Source organism: Protopterus annectens, chromosome 3.part1 (genome assembly GCF_019279795.1).
Source record: "Protopterus annectens isolate FY-2018-M chromosome 3.part1, PAN1.0, whole genome shotgun sequence".
NCBI classification, from domain to species: Eukaryota; Metazoa; Chordata; order Ceratodontiformes; family Protopteridae; genus Protopterus; species Protopterus annectens.
This window is the reverse complement of record NC_056732.1, coordinates 739,145,885-739,157,964: the sequence shown is the minus strand read 5'-3', so window position 1 is coordinate 739,157,964 and position 12,080 is coordinate 739,145,885. Positions and strand designations below refer to the sequence as shown.

At 40.0% G+C, this 12,080-nt stretch overlaps 1 protein-coding gene and 1 non-coding gene across 2 annotated transcripts in view; both read right to left on the bottom strand.

The window, feature by feature from the left end:
• Positions 1-12,080, bottom strand: part of KCNV1 (potassium voltage-gated channel modifier subfamily V member 1) — a 522,556-nt gene that overhangs the window by 147,401 nt on the left and 363,075 nt on the right. The window lies entirely within an intron of this gene.
• On the bottom strand, positions 8,087-8,159 carry TRNAR-UCG. Its single transcript has one exon. It is a non-coding gene; the product is annotated as a tRNA-Arg (tRNA).

Genomic DNA, 12,080 nt, shown 5'->3' with positions numbered 1-12,080 from the left:
TTCAGGGGCTTGTTGTGCTATTCAACATAGTTACAAATACTGGCATAAATTTCTGGCATATGTATATGTGTGTGTTCATGCATACTTGCAAAAGCCTTTGCTGGTATGTGTTAATATGGCAGATGGATTTTGAAACCATCACCATTGGTGTTTGATCAGAATATTGCAGAGAACTGGAGAACATTTTAGCAAGAGTACAATATTTTTATACAAGCAGCTTATTCTGAAAAAGATGCATGCATTTTGTTAAACCTTGCTGGGTCAGAGGCCGTTTACAGGGATTGTTCATTTGTGTATGCACCAGCAGTATATGAGGGAGAAGGTGAAAATCATCATGTTTTTGTACAGGCTGAATCAAGGGAAGACCCTGAGTGTTTGAAGCGCAAGTTCAGGGAAATATGTAACCCCCAGACAAATATTACATTAGAGAGGCATTTGTTTTACACAAGAGATCAGGGGAAATGTTTGCAGCTTACATTACTGACCTGAGAAACAAAGTTAAAATGCATTGGTTTGGTGACATAAAAGATGAGTTAATAAAGGACAGGCTTGTGTATGGTATTAATAGTGCGGCAGTGAGAAAGATTTTGCTTCATGACAGTGATTTAATGCTGAACAAAGCTATTGAGATCTGTCAAATCTATGAAGTTACAGAAAGGCACACACGTATGCTTGCAAGTGATAAGAGCATGGTATCAGCAGAATCCAGAGCAAATGTAGACAGCATGCAACATGAGGCTAGCAGAAATAGGCCTAAGCACATGGCAGCTACAGCTCCTGTGAGTTTTCCTGGGAGATCCCGTAGTTTTCCAGCAAGTTCTAAGAAAAGGACATGCTCAGTACAGTACAAGGGTGAGTCAGCAAAACCCAAATCCAGCTTTATTGTTAACTATTGCAATTGTGGTGCCAATCATGAGTCTAAAAGAGAAAAAATGCTTAGCATTTGGTCAGCAATGCTACAAGTGTAAAAAAGGAAACCATTTTCAAAAGTTTTGCAAATCAAGTAAACCTTACACAGTTATAAAGAAAGGGCACTCGAAAAAACAAGTTGACCATATAGAAAGTTTCAATTCTACTTTCTACATAGATGGTTTATCAGTAATTGGCAAAAAGGTTGATGCAGTAAATTTGTTGGTAAACAATAAAGTGTTTTGTACTGTCCAGATCAATGGTAAATCCACAGAGCTTAAAGTAGACACTGGCTCAAAGTGTAATGTTATGTCAGCAGACACATTTGCTAAGGTGAGAACTAATGAACAACTCAGTGTGGCTAGTTGTGCAAAACTTGTTCCTTATGGAGGTGAAGAAATTCAGACAGTAGTGGTTCCATGTTATTTGGCTAGGGACTATTACAGCTTGTTATTCTATATAGTCCAAAGACCTGTACAGTCATTATTGGGGCTCAGAGGCAGTTTGAGAATGAATATGCTTTCTTTTACCAAAGAAGTTCATCATATAAGCACATATCCTAGTTCCAATTTTACTGAAGCTGCTTTCTCAGAGTATGCTGATGTTTTCGATGACAAGTTGGGCAGACTTCCAGCTGTGTATTCTATGAAGTTAAACCCAGAGGTCAGTCCAGTGGTCAAACCAGCAAGAAAGGTTCCAATAGCTATGCAGAATAAAGTTAAAGCTCATTTGGATAAAATGGCGCAGCAAGGTGTAATTTGTCCAGTTACAGAACCAACTGAATGGATGTCATCCCTGGTAGCAGCCCACAAAAAAAGGCTTAGATGAAATCAGAATATGTATTGACCTAGGAGATTTGAACAAAGCATTAAAGAGACCACATCATCCAATGCGTACAGTCAAGGAAGATGCAGTGCTAATACCAAATGCCACTGTTTTTTTCTGTCTTGGATGCAAAAGGTTCATTTTGGCAAGTGAAGCTTGACCGCAAATCCTCCTTAATGTCTACTTTCAGTACCCCATTTGGCAGATATAGATTTCTCAGGATGTCATTTGGAATAAATTCTGCGAGTGAAGTCTTTCAGCATACAATGGAGCAAATTTTTTCAGGTTATCCTTGTGCCATAATAGTAGATGATTTATTGGTTGGAGGCAATGATGAAGTAGAGCATGACAGAAACCTTAAGAAAATTCTAGACAAAGCACATGAAGTGAAATTAAAGCTCAGTCCTCTAAGTGCAAATTCAGAGTATCAGAAGTTACATATGTAGGTTATTTATTTACTAGCACTGGCTTGCGACCAGACCCGTTCAAGCAAGCAGCCATTCTTGAGATGTCAGCACCAGATAATGTTCCGGCTCTACAGCATTTTCTTGGTATTGTCAACTATTTAGGCAAGTTTATACCAGACTTCAGTAAGATGACAGGACCTTTGAGATAGCTGATGCACAAAAATGTTATATGGTCTTGGTTGAAACAGCACCAGAAGGCATTTGAAGACCTTAAGCAGAAAACTGCCACCCCACCTACATTAAGATACTATGATGTCAATAAACCAGTAACTCTTTCCTGTGATGCTTCAAAGTTTGGTCTTGGCACAGTTATTCTTCAAGAAGGCAGACCAGTAGCCTATGCATCTAGAATTCTTACCCAAACTGAAATGCAGTATGCTCAAATTGAGAAAGAACTTTTGGCAATAGCATCTGTATGTTCAATGTTTCATGATTATATCTATGGTCAAGCTATTCAGATTGAAACTGATCACCAACCTCTAGTTACTATTCTAATGAAGCCTATGCATTCAGCTCCAGTGAGACTACAAAGAATGATGCTCAAATTGCAAAAGTACAACTTCAAAATGGTCTGTACAAAAGGCAAACTTCTTTATCTGGCTGATGCCTTATCCATATGTCACAGAAATGCAAAGGAATAGCTTAATGCAGAGAATTTTGACTTTGACGATATGGAAGTGCATAATTTTTTTACCACAATATTTGGTGAGCTGAGAGATCATACAAAGACTGATCCTGTTTTGAAAAAGCTCAACCACTACATTAATGTTGGATGGCCGTCAAAGCAATCCAGTGTACCACCTGAAGTGCAAACTTATTTTCCTTACAGAGATGTGATGTTGATGGAAGATGGCATTATTTTCAAAGGTCCTAAAATTGTTGTTCTTGCTACCTTACAACATGATTATATCCAGATTTGGCATTGTGGTCATGCAGGTTCCAAATCTACCAAAAGAAGGGCGAGAGAAGTAGTATTTAGGCCTTCTCTAGTAAAATATGTTGATAAAGTACTTTCTTCTTGTTCAGTATGCAATAGTAATAAACTGCATTTGCAAAAAAAACACTTCAGCTAAGTCAAGTTCCTGAACTACCTTGGTCAACAGTAGCCACTGATATATTCAAGTGGTACAATCAGTATGACTTAGTGTTGGTAGACTCTTATTCAGACTGGTTTGAGATTGATTTACTACCTAATCTAACGTCCACTGTTGTTATCACCATGTTGAAATGTCATTTCTCAGTCCATGGTAATTCACACAAAGTTATTTCTGACAATGGTACCCAATTTACCAGTCAGTTGTTTCAGAAATTTGTTAAAGAATGGGATTTGTACATGCTACTAGTAGTCTAGAATATCCACAGTCAAATAAACTAGCTAAATGTGCAGTACAGAGTGCAAAGCAATTACTTGACAGCTCAAAGCATGATAATACTAATGTCTTTTTGAATTTACTTAATCTCAGAAACATACCCCATGCTGATATACTTGTTTTGCCTGCTCGGAGACTCCCATCTAGGCAAACCAGAACAACATTGCCTATTAGTTCCAGTTTGTTGAGGCCTAAAGCTAAGAACAATAGAACAATTACAGCCCAATTATTCAGAAAGCATTCTTTCTAGAAGTCCAGCTATGATAAATTGAGCAGATTTCTTCATCCATTGAAAGAAGGAGAGACAGAGAGGATAAAAAGAGCAAAAGGCTTTGACCAGATTGTCAAGTAACAGGTATATGTACCGAGCAGAAATCCTACTTTGTAGAATTTGAGGGTGTGGAATACAGGAGAAATTGCCGAGATCTTCTTCCTGTAACAGAATCGGTATCACAGCATTGTTCCTGTGATACAGACTTTAGATCTCAGAGCAATCCAGACAATGTTCCTGTTGCAGAAAGTGTCTTAACTCATACTTCCATTCCTGATGATCTTCCTGATATCCCCAAAGCTGAATGGGCAGCAGAGACAGTCCAGGTTGCTAGATCTAATTCTAATTTTTATGTCACATGATTTGGTCTTATTTCCCGACCTAGTGTGAAATACACAGCAACCTGGACATAATTGTATATATATATATATATATGTTGTTCTGTATAACTGCATGACAAAGAATTATGTGTATTGATTGCATGCCAATTAATGTTGTCAGTATTGCATGACTTATTTCTCAAAGAGCAAACAAACAAAAAACACTGACCACTGAAGACTGCAGTGTTAAAACAATGACTGAAGATTAAACACAAGCACTGCAATATCACCACAAAGAGAGAGTAGAATCCACGTTTAGCAGATAAACTCAAAATAAAACCAGCACAATTTAATAAAGAACAAATAAAATCCTTCAAACAACAAGATGTAAATCCTCACAAACAAACAGGATGAGCACTTTCTGCTATGCCTTCATCAGATCCTGTTCACACTAAAACACCTCCTTTTTTTATATTGTTGATAATCCAGTCAAGTCAAATCATCTTTATTCTGATTTTATATGCTGAACACGCATTCTACTCTCTCTTCCTGGTGCTATGCAGTGCTTGCGTTTAATCTATTTCTCAAAGAGAGAGGATGTAGAATAGTGTTTGTGAGTGTTGTACCTTTAAGAAGCATTTTAAGGTTGGCACATGCATATAAATAGCAAGCACATGCTAGCTTCAGTGCCATTTTGACAGTGCAGCCAGAGAGTGAGCATGTATTAGTGTAATAGCTAGTATGTTTCTAAGTATAGCTAAGTTAAAGTTCTTAAGCCTCAGTCCTGATGTGTTTGTACATAATAAAGCTGCTTGAACAGAACCCACAAAGACTCGTCTATTTTATCCTGACTGGATGAGTGACACATGGTATCATGACAAATGCCTTCATAATGTCAAAGTAGGACAAATGCATCGCACTCTTTCTAATCTACTGCTTTAGATTCTGAGTTAAAGAATGCTATTAGATTTTCATTGGTGCTATTGCTGATATCACTTTCAAGAAATATTAACCAAGTGACATTCTGAAGGTATTTATACAGTCTTTTAGTCCAACTAATTGCATCTAATTAAACAATAGATCTGAAATACACAGGAACTGTACTCTAAATTATATATAGATAGATGGTCTGATGCAAATATATGCACCCTGTGCCCCTTGAGCAAGCATTTAACAACAGATTTAACCCTTCAGTATAGTTCTCCAAATGATTTCATTCCAGCCAGAGAGAAGATATATATTTTAATGTGCACCAGGATTAATTTTGCTGTGACAGCTTCTGAAATCTTAGAGGGAATACAATCTTACTAAAAGCATGACAAAAAAGCTCTTACTCAAGCTGGATTCTCATCATGTTCCTATTTTATTTTTTTCCATGTTTATTAAAAGATAAATAAAAAACAGCACATGGCAATATTATATATCCCCAGACTTTAAGAGATAGGGACCTCCTCAAAACTGACTACATGTACAGGACTGCCCCCATGGGAAATCATACATATTTGCCGACATCATCAGATTTATACATAATGAAAGTTCTAAACCACAAAGAAAACAAGTTTAAGATGACATCTTTTTTCAAATTAGCAGAAGCATTTCTGAAAGGATTGGAAATTTAAATCAAACCAGACGTAGGATAAAACTCAGGTAGCAACAGAAAGTGCACTTAACTAAAGAAAATAACCCTTAGCTCAACAGTACTGAAGCCGAAATACTATAAATAAAAAACAACAAAGTGTTTGAAAGCTTTCGTTCTTTTACTTCAGGAACTTCATCAGAATAAAACCACAAAAACATCAAGTCAATTTATACATACTAAGTGTTTCATAGTTTCATAGTTTCATAGTATAGTACTAGGCTATCTGGCCTGGGGCATTTGTAAGCCTAGCCATAGTGATGTGGCTTTTGCCACCCCATGAAATGGTACAAAAATGTACAGAATAAATCTAGAATACTGTGCCTCTGTCTAGTAGTGACACAGTGAAGGTCCCCTTATATAATAGAATTAGTTTACTGTGCCCCTGTCTAGCAGTGACACAGATGTGACCCCTGGGGTAAACTTACGATCTCCCATCCACTCATCAAGATTTCTCTTGAAGAGAGTCATTGAGGGGCTCTGCCTAATATGAACTGGGATCCTGTTCCAAAGCATGGGAAGCCTCTGGGTTATGAATCTATCCCTCCAGCATGTCCTATTCATACTTGTGCCGAGGTTTAAGTCTTTAGCTCTCGTGGTCCTGATGGATTTGGATTTTTGAGGTGGAGCATGTCCATCAGATCCTGACTGGACATGGCCTTGTCGTCAGGCAGAGATCACCTCTGAGCAGGCGGTATGCTACTGAATAGAGCTGAAGTTTCTTTAGTCTGGCAGAATAAGACATATGTTGGAGACCCTTGATCCTTTTGGTGAGGTACTTTTGTGGTCTCTCCAGCTGTTGCAAGTGCCGGGTGAGATACATACCAAATGGGGCATTGTACTCAATCATGGGTCTGATGAGGGAGGAATATAGGGGTACAATGACATCCTTGGATCTGGATGTGAAACCCTTCATGATGAGGTGTGCAAGGTAGAATGTTTTTCTAACCACTTTGGCAACGTGGGTGTCAAATGAGAGGTCGCTGTCTACTTTGGGTCCCTAGGTCTCTGATTACTTTTTCCGTACTCAGTGGGTTGCTGTCTATGTGATAATTTGTGGGTACTTTGTTTTTTCCAAAAGGGATGACTATACATTTTTTGGCATTTAGTTTAAGGCCGTGACTACGGCACCAGTTGTCCGTTTCAGTGAGGCCTTTTTGTAGGATGTGTGTATCTGCTGGTGTATCGACTATGGCGCCTAGTTTGCAGTCATCTGCGAACTGTGTCAGGCACAGCCCTCCCATGTTTGCTTTAACATCTGAGAAATAAATGCCGAACAAGGGGGGGTCCCAGGACAGATCCCTGTGGGACACCACTTGTGAATGGCTTTGAGTCTGACATTGCTCCAGCGATTTTAACTTTATGGGTTCTGTCCTTTAGCCAGTTTGCAACCCATCTAGTGACATAATGGTTTACTTTTAAGCTGTTTAGCTTATCTATGATGCCTGAGTGGGGTATTGTGTCGAAGGCCTTAGCCAAGTCCAGGTATACTGTATGGACTGCTTTGCCCTCATCAATGGCTCTAGTGACTGTTTCAAAAAAGTCAACCAAGTTTAAAAGGCAGGATCTGCCCTTTACAAAGCCAAACTGGGTGGGGTCAAGCATCTGTAGATCCCCTATGTCTCCGTTTATGAGTTCCATAATGATTCTTTCCATAGCTTTGCAGACCAGGCTAGTCAAGCTTATGGGGCGGTAGTTTCCAGGGTCTGTAGAGGCACGCTGCTTGTGGAGTGGGACCACTGTTGCTGTACGCCAGTGTTCAGGTACATATCCCGAAGTAAGGCTAAGGTTAAATAGCATTTTTATGTGTGGGTTTAGCTCCTCTTGGAGTTCACGTAACACGCACCCCGGGATACCGTCAGGTCCCATTGATGCTGTGTTTATTGCTTTGTTTAGGGCGGTTCTCACTTGGACATCTGAGATGACAGGGAGATTACATTCAGCTGGGATAAGTATTTCTTCTTTTGGGGTGAAGGAGGCGAGAAATTTGCACTGAACCTGTCAGCCAGAATGTTAGCAATATCTGTGAGTTCAGTGTATTTTTTGTTGTTGTGAACCAACTCTGAGCATATCTGAGGGTTTCCGCCCAGGTTTCTAACATAGCTGAAGAAGGCTTTGTGGTTATCTTTAGTGTCCTTAGCAATTTTTCTCTCAAAGTTTGCCTTGGATGTTTTTATGAGAGAACGTAGTTTTCTGCTAATGTTGATCAGAGATGTCTTCCCTTCATGGGATTTCGCTCTGACGTGCAGTAGCTTCCTTCTTTTGAAAGTACTGGCTGATTGGTACTACGACCATGGTAGGACTCGAACCTACAATCTTCTGATCCGAAGTCAGACGCCTTATCCATTAGGCCACATGGCCAACTTGACAATGTTAATAACCTAACCAATCATTTTCTTAACCAAATAACCCCCTCCCCCCAGGACTCATTAAGCTCCATGCAGGAATAGTGCTATTCCTGCATGGAGCGGATCCTGCCCATGTAGAGCAGCAGCGCACCTTGCATATTAATGAAGGTGGGCTGCTGTACTATCTACATGGACATGATCCATGAATGAGAGCAGGGGGAGTGTCCGAGCATTGCTCACAAAGTACACACTCCCCCTGCACTCTAGAATAGCCATATGGCAATTCCAAAGCAAGATAATAGTGTCCGTGGACAAATTAAATACAGTCCCTCTTAACATAGCTCCCAACTGGCCAAATGTATGCAGAATGTCCACAATTGTCCTATATATTTGTGGCCTTTCCCTCATCAAATCCCCTCCCGTCTGGCAAATGAAGTCACTAAACAGTGACATACATTAGAGTTGCATAAGTAATATCCCTCCCAAAATGTCTGCTAACACAAAAGCAAGTATCCTAGTAGCTTCCTAAGTTAGTAAGAGTAATATTACAAGTTCTGTTTTTTTTTTTATTTCCATTCCCAATAATGTTTAAGCATAGCTGTGCGGGTGTGCACATTGCGCAGCTATGCATAGCATAGTGTAAACATTTGAATGAGCTAAATAGAACTAGACTACCAAAATAATCCAAGTGAAATCATGTAGTGGTTAGAGCATTCACGTAACATGCAGTGGTTCACAGCTCGAGCCCCAATTCCAGCCATGCATTTTTATTTGTGAAAACAGCACCAAAAGTATATGTACCTAGAAATACATAGTAATAATATATATTTGCTAACCAGGGTAGCGTAGTAGGTCCAAATATGAGTTATCAGTGTAGTGCAGATGTGTCATTAAGAAGGAATCAACCTCACAATCATGATAGTCCATAAAATGAAAGCTGAGCAGTGTTAAATTCTGCCCAGCTATGCTTAGCCAGAGTAAGCATTGCTCAAATATGTATGCTGTGCAATTATTAGTATAGCTAAGCAGATTTGCGCACTGGTAAACAGTGCTTAGTATTTACCTCTGTAAGCAATGCTTATCCCAGCTAAGTGACTTTGCTGTCATGTATCTCAACTCAGCATATTCAGATTAGACCAATCACAGCAAAGGGTGGGAAACCAGCCCTACTTAAACCTCACAGGCGGGAATACAACCATAACCAGTTGTAGCTGATCACTGCAGGCACTATGGCTGGTGTTGCAGAAGGTGTGCACTTTCAGGCACAGCGTTGGGACATTCAGGAGTCCAGGGTCATGGTTGGACCTCTTGCAAAAAAACATGAAGCGTGACTGCTGCAGGACCAGTACCAGGGCTCACAATAAAAAGTGGAAATCTGGAATAGTCTCACTCGTGACCTCACCAGTGCAACTGCCATCCCTCAAACTGGTAAGCAGGTCTGGCATCACTATGCTGACTTGAAGTGAAGGAAGAAGAACCTCTTAAAGCAGTGGGTCTAAGATGTCCAGGTGCAGAATATCCCAACAGTGTATAAGTATCACTATCAATTCTTGTGTATCAGAGTCCAGCCTAAGTATGACATGGAAATGTATGCATAAATGTTTCTCTATCTCCTGTACAGCTGCAGAAGAGAGGGCTGAAAACTTGGAAGCCCATGCCAGCAGGCTGCTAAGGCTGTGTTGCTAGGCTGTTGAGTACAAATCTAGTTAGCAATAGTCAGGGCAAATAAATAGAATGCAGTAGAATGTCACCTGCAAGTAGTTAGTAATGTGTACTGTTTGTACTGAATAAACAAGATTTTAACAGAGTAATACTGATGTACAGGATATATATCAGTAAAAGTGTAGCAGTACCTGTCAATAAAACTCTAAACACCAGACTGTTGTGTGTACTTTGGTATATGGTAGTTTGAATGTAGATCTGTAATGCTGACGTTAACAGATTAGCTAAAAGAAATGTTCCATGCACCAGGATCTGGTCCCTGAATAGTAATGCTTTGTTAACCATTATTTTACATATTGTAATATGTCAAGGTCTGACTACAGATTGTAAAAAGCATCTGCCATGCATGAATATCAGAATTATAAGGGAGATTGTCCAAACAATAAACTTTTAGGCCCTGTTCTTCCCACTGTGGATACACCTGTGTGGACACCCAGACCTACATTACAATTAATCCTAGCTCATCCAATCCACCAAGCAATACTATAAACTCTGCTGCTCATCCCTCTATTGGACTTGAACCAAGCCTCCCCTTCAAGGAACCAAGGAAGTATGTGCATCATTTGCTAAACTTACTGTACTATAGTTATTTAGCCCTGCTAGGTGTTGTGAACGCTTCCTTGCCAAGAAGCCAGCAGTCAACCCTTCTACTTTCTGTACAGCCACCCTTCCTCCTCTCCTAGCTCCCTTAATCTACACTGTCCTCTTCCTCCTCTCCTTATTCATTCTACCCCTTAGATAGCCCCTGTGGAGCACAGTTGCATCTCAGCATCTGGCCACTAGATGGCGCCCTCTCCCCACTAATCTACTTCCACCCCAATAACTGCCTTGTATTCTGTTTAATCTTTACCTTCTTCCCCTTAAATCACCAAAGCCCTATTCTTACTTTCCTCTCTTAATCCACTATAGCCCACTCTATCCAACTACACCCCTGTCCCCTGTACTTACCTGTTGCATTCCTCACACCACTGATAGGTTCTTGATCTTCCCTTGCCTTCCTTGGCTGAACCCGCTCTGTTTGCCCTACGGGCTCACTCTGCTCCCTTACCCTGCCCCCAAATTCCACCCACCCCCAGCACCTCTACCTTTATCCTGTACAAACCACACCCACCACCCACCCAAATTATCCAATCAAACTCTCTCTTCCTAGAACCGCCCACTCCCTTACCCCACCCACACTTACCTCCAATTACTTCCCTTACCCTACCCACTCTCACCTCTAAATCACTTCACTAACAAACACACCAAAACCACCACCACAAACAATACACTATTCCCCACTACTTTCTTCAAATTTATAATCCTTGCCTGCTCCAAAACAAATATCATCACTCTTGCATCTTCAAACAGCTTAGTACCTACATAACAACTCCTAACAACCTCATTACATTATGCTTGAAAAACCTATATACATCTCCCTTCTACTACTATCACTCCTACTGGGTTCCTATATCTTCCACCTTACCCAACCCAATAGTATCTATTATTCCCAATCCTTCCACACAACTAACCATCTGAACATACCTCTCCAACACTCACACACCCCAATTTCGCCACACCTATATCCTATAAATACCCATCTACTTTTTCAATATAAACTTCTTACCTCACATAGATATTTCACTCCCATAATTACTAGAAAGTCTTCCAGTATCATAATCGAGTCCAATGTATACTTTAAACTCTTAAGTTACCTCCATAACTTCACCCTATACACAATTACCAGTCTACAATCAGGAGATATCCATCCTAACCCAGGTCCCCCCTCCTCAAAAACTACTAACAAGTCCATATTATTTACTGCTCTAAACTCCCAAAGCATAGTCAACAAAATTCCAAACCTGCATGCCTGGCTCACACACAACAAACCTGACATCCTATCCATCTCTGAAACATGGTTAAAACCCCACATAAAAGGCTCTGAAATAATCCCACCCAAATTTTCTATTATTAGAAAAGACAGATCTCATAAAAAAGGGGGTGGTATAGCTCTTCTATACTCATCCTCACTATCAGTTACTCCCTATAATAAACCTACTCCCCACTTTAACAATGCTGAATTACTAATAACACTACTACAAATCAACAAGCTCAAGCACATATGTATAGCCTCCATCTACATCCCTCCTGGTGATAATATTTCTACACTTGAAGACATCCTCTTCTGGCTCTCCACTAACATCAGCAACTAAACTATAATCCTAGGAGACAT